Source organism: Arachis duranensis, chromosome 2 (assembly GCF_000817695.3).
Source record: "Arachis duranensis cultivar V14167 chromosome 2, aradu.V14167.gnm2.J7QH, whole genome shotgun sequence".
In the NCBI taxonomy this organism is placed as follows: Eukaryota; Viridiplantae; Streptophyta; class Magnoliopsida; order Fabales; family Fabaceae; genus Arachis; species Arachis duranensis.
Genome location: NC_029773.3, coordinates 1110858 through 1120984, shown reverse-complemented (window position 1 = coordinate 1120984; position 10127 = coordinate 1110858).

Sequence of the window (10127 nt, the reverse complement as noted above, 5' to 3'; positions counted from 1 at the left end):
TCGGGTCGTTCTCCCTAGGAATTGTAATGAAGTGTTTTGTTATTGGTTGTGAGTTAATTTTTGGGGTTTTGATAAGAAGCATGAAAGATAAATGGCAAGAAAGTAAACTAAGGCCTAAAAAGGTCTTGGTAAGGGTTGGTGTTCAAGGATCTCTATCCTAATCACTAACCACAATATGAGAATTGGCAAGGATTAATCTCATTAAATCATCCTCTAACTAGTAGTAAAGGAAAGTTAAATGAGCTATATCAATCCTAGTCCATAGGTCCTAACTCTCCACTAATTCAATTAGTGAGAACTAGAGCCAATGGATCCCAATCATCAAATACTTGGACATTAGTAACTCAAGAATTCCTAAGTTACCTTTCCAAGCTAAGAACATAAAATTCTACTCTAAAATCCAACCAAGCATTTCATCAAACACTTGGAAGGCATAAAAGGAAAGCATAGTAAATCAATAACAAGAACAAAATCTAACGACAATTATTGCAAAGAATTAACAACTAACAAAGCAAAAGGAACACAATTATTATGATTTACCTTGAATTGAATTGAAAGAGAAAGGAAGGAACAAAAGTAGATCTACAACAAAATGCAAGAACAACATAAAGGAAATTACAACAAAAGAATAGAGGAAGATGAATGTAACAACAAGGAATTGAAAGGTAGAAGTAGAAGAAGATGAATTAAAATCTAGATCTAAGAACTAAACCTAATCCTAATCCTAATCCTAGAGAGAAGTGAGAGCTTCTCTCTCTAGAAACTAACTCTAACTACTAAACTAAGCTAAAACTAAACTAATGGTAACTAACATATTCAATACTTGTGTTTCCCCTTCAGTCCTTGGGTTAAATAGCATTAGAAATGAGTTGGGTTGGGCCCACAAGGCTTTAGAATTCGCTGGCCACGTGTTGCATTAAGTGGGTCATGTGCCACCATCGGCGCGTCCGCGTACCATGCGCGTGCGCGCCCCTATGCGTGATGCAACTATGGCAAATCTTATATCGTTTCGAAGCCCCGGATGTTAGCTTTCTAACCCAACTAGAACGGAATCATTTGAACCTCTGTAGCTCAAGTTATGGTCAATTAAGTGCGAAGAGGTCAGACTTGACAGCTTTTTGGTTCCATCATTTCTTCATGAGTTCTCCAACTTTACATGCTTTTTCTTCTTTCCCGTGATCCAATCTTTGCCTCCTAAACCTTAAATCACTTAACAAACATATCAAGGCATCTAATAGAGTCAAGGTGAATTAAATTTATCTATTTTGAGTCCTAAAAAGCATGTTTTCACTCTTAAGCACAATTAAAGGAGAATATACAAAACCATGCTATTTTATTGAATAAATGTGGGTGAAAGGTGATAAAATCCCCTAAAATCAATACAAGATAAACCCTACAAATGGGGTTTGTCACCCCTCAACCTTTCCATGACAACCAACAAATTTGTAGACAAATATCATTGTATTTTCATACAATTCCACCCAGATCGTGGCTTCCCTCCACATGTTAAGCTCACACCTCATGCTTTATGCCTACACAAAGAAGAAATTGATTCATTAACCGTGTAGACATTGTTCATAAGATTGCAAGGCTTCTGATACTTGTTGGTATGGAAAAATTGCCACTTTATATAATTGAGAAGCTAAAATGGGATCTGGGTCTTCCTCATCCTCATGATAATGTGAAGAATCTTTTGGCCGATTACCCTGATTATTTTGATGTTTGTAACATCAAAGATCCATTATCCGGAAAGGTTGTCCTGATTAGGAAGCATCCATTAATGGGTATGAGATTGAGGATCGCTCACAGGGCCAACAGCTACTCAAAAGAGAGGAAGGAGGAGGTCGTCAACGTTGATGGTGGCTGATGGAGGTGCCGCTGTGCAGTGGTGATGGAGGCAGGGACCAAGGAAGAATGGAAGGGAAAAAGGACGAAGGAAGAAGAAAAGGCAGAGAAATTCGAAACAGGATTGGGAGAGGTTACAAAAACGGTGTTGTTTTCGTCTCTAGGGACTTATATGTCCTGTTACGAAATGCTCCATGCCACCTGTCCTCCGTTACGGCCACCTCAGCGCCACCTTTGCTAAGTCAGACTTTTCCGTCCCGTCCAAATGCCTGAATTCGACGGAATGATTGAAATGTCCACGTTTTTTGGGGGTGAAGGACTTGAATGTATTTTCCATTCCTTGAGAACAAAAATGTCCGCAAAAAAAAATCAAAAACAAAAATATCTTTTACTCAAATAATATTTTTGTTTATTTTATTATGAAATAATAGGAAATAAAAAAGACATAAACATCACTTCCTTAACAATAGGAGTGACAATAATACCTAAATATGCGAATATTTGCTCAATTCCTACTCATTTGGGGTAATTTTTTTGTAGAACAAGATCTTGAACAAAGCGAAATGAAATCGGATTTAGGAAATATTTATCCTTATTTATCCTGGTATATATATTAAATTATTTTTATTTATTAAATTTTAATAATTAATAAGAACGGACACGAATACTCACGAAACAAGTTAGGATATAAGAAGCGAGATGATTCTATACAAACTATTGGAGAGTGAAACAGGGCCCTTATCTACCGCATTACCATGCCTATAACATGCATGCATCCGTGCGAATTATTGCCCTAATTCTCATTAAGCATGACGTGGATAAAAGAATCGCAAGTTACGAGAAAACTGAAAAAATTATCCTAATTGAATATAAATGTGCTCTGATTATTTTTTTATTTCTATATAATGAAGCTCTAATAACTCAAAATTTTGATTTTTTGTGCTTAGGATAACATAGAAATATAAAGATGGATGGGAATGAGGTGGGAAATGAGGATAAGGAGGCGTCTTTGTATGTTCTTAGTTGCGCCTAAGCCCTAAAGCAAGGGACGGAAAATAAGCATGCGTGCATGCCCCTAAATTGTTATAGAATTTATTATGATAATTTAAAAAATGGCTGATTCACCAACATAAAGAAAAAAAAATTTGATTACAATAATAAATAATTTTTAAAAAACTCCAAGAATATGATGTTTCAAAAATCTGTCACTTGTAGATTGTAGTTGAAAAGAAATCGATATGTTCTACAAAAAAATTATCTATTTAGTAATAATTTTTTTATTCACATAATAGGCTTTTATTGTGTTTTCTTTTAAAGTAAAATAGAAAACACATTATGACAACACTTCAAAAGTGTTTTCTTAAATTATAAAAGTATCACTTATAAAACATAGTCTTATCTCAATACTAATACATACACTTTTCTTATAGAAAATAACTTTTTTTCAAGAGTCATCTAATATTTGTGTTTTGGGTGCATTTTACAAACGTCTTCTACTATCAAACGCGTCCAAACCTAGTGAAAAAATTATTTTTGTTTTCACGAATACACGTACCCGCGCGCAGAAGGATTGTCTTTCATTTTCACACATCATCACTCACCATCGTCACCTTCGTCTCACTCTGTATCCTCTTTGAATCTCTGCATCTAGAATGGAGATGCCCCAAGAGTTTAGGGGTTTTTATTCTTTTGATTTTGGTTGTTTTGAGTTTTTAGGGTTTTGATTTTGATTGTTTTTTATTGTTTTGAATTTTTGGTGTATCTGATTTTTGCTCGGCCATCGCAGTTCGTCACTTCCTTCATCCATTCCTTGCAGCATCAGTTGCGTCATCTTCCCCATTCTCCGTTGGTGTCGTGTCATCTTCTCTCTTTTCCGCCGAAAGTGTCGCGTCGTCTAATCTCGTCTCCGTTGTGAGAGTCGCAACTTGTCGTCTTTTTTTCTGGACTTGTTCATCTTCTCCACCTATGTAATAGTTTCATTCTTTGTCTCTGCCAGTGCAATCTTACTTGCCGCTCTATGCTCTCCTGTATTTTGCCTGATTATATGTTGAATGAGTGAAACATTACTTGTAATATGGTGGTTTATTTATTGACTATACTCTTGTATGAATCACTTTGAGAAAATTGATTTCTAATGTTTTATTTTGTTACTTATTGTTTGATAAGAACATCTTTGGATCAAAGATGTGAAAAGCAATGCAGGTTATATTTTGTTTCTAATGTCTTCTTTTGTTTCATGTATTTATGTTTTCTTTTTAGTATTTTTTATGAGCTTTGATTTATTTTTAGTGCCAATAGACTTATATTTTTCAAGTTTTAAAATCTTAGTCACGGTAAAAATTGACATCAGGAAAGATTAAGAAGTACAGTGGAGACAATATTTTCTTCCTTGTTCTTCAAGTCCAAAACAAAAGTTTAGACACGCAAATTAGGTATTGAAGATATATAGAGACCTTGTGGGATTTGTTTATGGTGATTATCAATCATTTTAATTCTATATATGCTCACATGACTTTAATTCCGAAAATACTGGAATTGGATATCAATGTCCTTTGCCTCGATAGATCATAATTGTTAGTTTAACAACAAAATACAAAAAGGACTGCATTCTAAATGTGGTATTTATTTATATAAAATAAAATTACTAATTAAAGACTAGTCTAGTAAAGCATCATGTTCTTTGGTTATGGAATGTGAAAAATACAATAATAATGATTGTATAGAGTTCTATAAATTGGTTTTTGTTAAGAACGCGACATTATTTTCGTAATCTAAATTTAAATATTACACTTATACATTATAAGAAAGAAGGTCTGACACTACATTTTTTCCTTACTACGCTTCAAAAGCGTTGCTAAAAGGGGGGTCAATGGCCACACTTTTATGAGGAGACGATAGATTAGAGATTTGACAGCGCTTTTTCTTATCACACTTCAAAAGCGTGTACAAAATGGTCAATGACTATGCTTTTATGAGGGTGGCAATTGATTAGAAATTTGATCATATTTTTTGTGCCACGCTTCGAAAGCGTGGTCATAGAGAGCAACAGACACGCTTATAAAGCGTGCCAATGAGTAGCCATACAGTGACAATTGTAAAGCGTGCCAATATATAGGGTATGTTTAATATACTGAGAAAAAACACTTCACTATTAACACATACACTTAAAACGTTTTTCATCATTCTTCATCGCGCCTCCAACCCTAACCCCAGAACTTCATCACGCTTCCAACCCCTGCTTCGGTGCTCCTTACATCGTCGCTCCCTTCGTCTCAAAGCCTCCGTCGTGCTCACTCTCTCACAATCCCTCAAACGTCACTCCTTCCTCCATCGTTGAATCCCATAACGGTCTATTTCTCCTCCTGGATCGTCGGTCTCTGTCTTCTCCTGCGTGTGGCTGTGCTGAAACTCCCTAACTCAACTTCTGCCTCTACTTCAGGTGAGTTAGTATTCTCCCTCTACTCTGCATATCTATAGTCTGCCTTTATTCCGCGTCCTTGACTTTAGGTGATTTCTGTTCAGGGATTTTTTTCTCCATCGGATCAGGACTAATCTGATTATAGGAACATGACTAATTTTTGGATATCTTTTGGTGAGATATCTGTGCCTTCAAATTTGATAAATGGTTGTTTATCTTTTTTTTATGACAAACTACTTTTTTGTCGTTATCTATATTTATGGTGTCCATATTCTAACTACTTTTTTGTTGTTATTTTTTTTGTGTGCAGATCTTGAACATTAGTTGGTTTCAGAAACGACTCAATGAAAATGACGAGGTCTCTTTTTAGTTTTGAAGAACGAAGAAGGATGACAAGCTGGCGATGAAAATGGCGATGGCGAACTAAGATAGTACTCCAATAGCACCAAATAGAAAAGGATTTTTTATCTGGTTCTGTGTAGTTTTGGGTGGAAGGTTGGGTATTCTGAATTTAGGAATTTTATTATTCTATTTTTTCATTAGGGTTCACTGTTTTCTTTTTTATTATTGCAATTTGCTTATGATTTTGTATCCTTCTTTGTTAGGGTTTATTGATTTTGCATTTTTCTTCATTATGATTCTACATTTTGCATTTTAGGCATAAAAACAAACAAAAGAAAATTCTGTTATGCTAGTTTATGATGTTTACCATTTTCTTAGCAAAACTATATTATGGTTCATTTTCTTTGTTTTATCTAAGATTATGTTGGAGATTGAGATTTGAAGAAATTTCAAATTGTTTTCTAAATTTATGATATCAATTAGAAAAATATAAAAATCATTTACGAATCTTCTCTTGTTTTATCATAGTATTGCTTCCTTCTTCTATTGGAGGTTGTAATTACACAATCAATGTATGAGTTTCAAATTCTGGGAGTTTTCTCCGTAATTGATTCGGCACAATTCATTGTCTATTCTGCAATGAATTGATGTTTAAGGTAAGGTTCAGATTCATCTAGCCTAACAAGCAACTGCTCCTGTTATGTTAGATTCCTAGTCGAAGCTCCCCCATCTGTACAAGTGAGCTAGAACCTTGTTTAGACTATCCAGATCTGCTAATGTTTCAAGTGCCATTGTTTGAGTTATCATCATTGATGCTTTTTTTCTAGAATATCTTGTCAACATGTTTAGCTCATGTGCCACTTACCAAACCTTTTTTAGCTGCTTCCTGGTTCTTTTCAAGTGGCCAGTGATTCAAATTTTACCTTTTGTTGTTTATTGCTTTTTGTTGCAAGAGTTCTTTGCCTAAGTCTGTCCATGGTCTTATCATGTGTTGAGTTTTTGGAGTATCTTTAATAAAAATCAGCCAAGAAAACTCATATCCATATCACCTCTATTTCTCTCATGGACGACTTATAATTTGAACCTCATTCTACTTATAATCCAAAATCTTTTATAATTGATTCAGGTGCCTCCAATCATATAGCTAGTAATCGAATTAGATGTACCCTTTCTACAATAATTAATTCAAGTGGCTCTAGGCTACAATCACACAATTTCCTCTAGACCAACATATTATTCTGCATTTTGCATTTCGATGTATATTACTTCATTTTGGTTTTGGTGGTGGTTATATCATTGGATGTGTTCTAATTCTTGTGGACTATAATGGTTTTAACTTAGAAAAAATTTGGTGAAATTTTGCAATTAAGGGCATTCAAAATATCTATGGAAGGTTATGTTCTGCTTCAGTTTGCACCCACAATTGCTTCATTCGCGCTAGTATGATTGGACTAGCAAGCAGGTAAGTTCGCCTATTCTATAATTTGAGGATAATGACATGCTGAGTCTGTTTATCTATCACTTCAAAATTCGGCACATTCATAACTCAATGTACCTTTCTTTCTTTAGAAACTAAAATAGATTATTTTATTGACTTAATGAGTTACTCTTGTAGTTTTCAATGTCTGGTCCTGTTTGCTTGATTGTAGGTATTCTCATTATCAATGGGTGAAATGGGAACTGTGATTCTTGGCGCAAGGGAGTCTTGCAAATTCTTCCATGATCGTATAAAAGGCAAAAGGTACTTCTATGCTATACTTTTCTGAATTCTAATCATTATAAAATGTGAATTTGTAATTAGATTAACATATTATATATGTCACTAATTACTATTTGATTTGTCTTGTAATAAAAATTCCATACTATATTTATAGGTTTGGTAATAAAAAAAGACTGAAAATTTATATTGTGCAGTGATGAAGGTAAAGTCAAAAAATTTGAAGGCGGAGCCTCTTTTAGATGGTTCTGGCCACTTGTTTAACCTCAGTAACCCTCTTTTCTTTTGTGAACCTTTGTTGTATACTTTAATTTTCTTGCCATGCTGATTCAATCCATTACATATATTGCGGTTTGCAAAGAGCTGATATCATAGATCAATGGAATATTTTGACGGTGACCAGTCTTTAGTGTAGTTATCTAAAGAATATCTTATATGACCATGTTTATGTTGATGCACACAATATAAAATTATAATGAAGTGATATGCAATTATGTTTTCTCCGATTCCGACTTTGTGAGATTTTCATGAGCTCAGATTGCTAGGACTATTGAATAGTCTAAGCACCAGAAACCTATTCGTGACTATTGAATTTCTATCCAATTTCACATTGATGTAGTATCTCTTCAGATTTTGGTGAAGAAAGTGGCGGGAGTGATGGGGACTATCTAAATACCAAGACAATCTCGGAAAGGGACAGATAAGCAGCAACTTCCGTGAGGTAAGATATATTTACTTATTTTCCGTTCTTATTACTGGCTGGATTCTTTTGCTGATTAATATTATTTTTAAGATGTAATGAGTAAATTGGCATAGATAAAACATTTTGTAAGATCCAACTTAATGTATTACTGCAAAATATATTTTGATTTATTCTGAAACTTATATTGGATTGTTCCCAATTTTTGGTTGTTTCTGTAGGTCCAACACCAAGCTAAAAAAGATTTTTTCAGAGCACTTGTGTGAAGTATCAAATGATGAACCATTAAAATGCTATTTGTAATATTTTGTAATAACTTGATGTTTTTTAAGTTATTGTCTTATAGTTTTTTTTTATTGTTTTTGGAGCAGATTTAAGTATACATGAATGCACATATATATCAGGATTCTTTTTTTCATTTGATATAGAAATAGGCCCCCCGCTTTTAAAGCGTGGCGATAGATTAACTTTAGGCACGATTACAAAGAGTGTGGCGATAGATTAACTAATGGCACGCTTTTCAAGCGTGGTTGTGCTTTAAAAGGATGGCTACATGTCTACCAGAGAGCATGCTTTAAAAGAGTGGCTATAGAGTTACACATACAGTCACGTTTTTAAACGTGACAATTGATAAAAGCGTGGTAAAAAATAAAATGTGATGATAAATCGACAAAATCGAGGGAATAGAGCTATTGCCATACTAACAGATGTAACCTTTCTAAAAGCATGTCGCTAGCTCAAAAAACGTGGTGAAAAGCTGTTGTTAGGCTTTTTTCAATTTTTTTACCACGTTTTAAAAACGTAACAAAATTGTGATTTTCTTATAGCGTATGTAACTCAGTTTCATTTTCTTACTTTATTGGTAAAAATTTTCACAAGAATAAACTTGATATGATTGTTATATTATATCAAATAATTTTATAATATAGTATCCAAATTTCTATGATCTAAAAATTTAAAGTTCGATTTTTGTTAACTAAAAAAAAAAAAACCTCTTGTTTAATTGTTCTGCCGTGGCCAGTGGCCACTATCGGTCCCTGTAGATCTACCCCTTCATCTCACTATCTTAGGGCCAAATGCGTACACTTGAGTTCTTTCAAATTATCAAGTAGCATCCTACGTCAATAATAAATAAATAAATAACTAAATGAATAAAAGGTAATCAAGTAGCAACATGCTGTAGTTTGTCTTACGTTTACACCATACTGACATTAATAATGTCCATTCTTCAATGTTTGCTTTACTAGTAGACACAGCATGTATGTTTTCGTAAGCTACCAAAAAAAAAAAAATTAGTAGCTATTTATTTTATTTTTAGCAATAATAAAAATAAACATTAATATATTTATTAACAATTAAATATTAGTCGTATTTATTCTATGCTAAAAATTTTTAACAACAATTATATAATTACTAGTAAAAACTTTTTTTAATGACCAAAAAAAAATTATTATTATTATAATATATTTTAATAACGACAAATATATAACTATCACAAAAACATAAGTTAAATGACATATATAATGACCATTAACTATTTATTTTCCAGAACAGAAGATATGTCTTTTATGTGATTTATAGCAATAAAAATACTATATTAGTTGCATGGTAGTTAAAAAAAAACGCACCTTGAGATCCAAAAAAAAATCCAAAACTTCTTTGAAAAATGAAAGATTTTTAGACAGCATTGAAAACTTATTCATTAGCTAGCGTAATCAATTTTTATGGAAAATTCAAAAAGTTTTTTTGTAATTTTTAAATTTACAACTAAAAATATCTTTTGTTGTAGTGATAACTAATCTACATTCTTTCTATATTTTATCAATACTAAAAATAAAAAAATATTATTTCTATATAAAAAATTTATTAAATCAGTTATTATAATATTTTATATAATCTTAATATATATTTTATACAAATAATTGATTTTTTATATTCACATAATATAATAGTTCTTAAAAAAATATACAATATTTTTCTTAAATTATTCTTAAAATTGTGTCATTCTCATTTTCATACCTATAAATATGGCACAACCTCTAAGCATGCATCACAACACACCCCAACCCAATTTCTTCTTCAAACCTTCTTTTGCTTCCTTTATT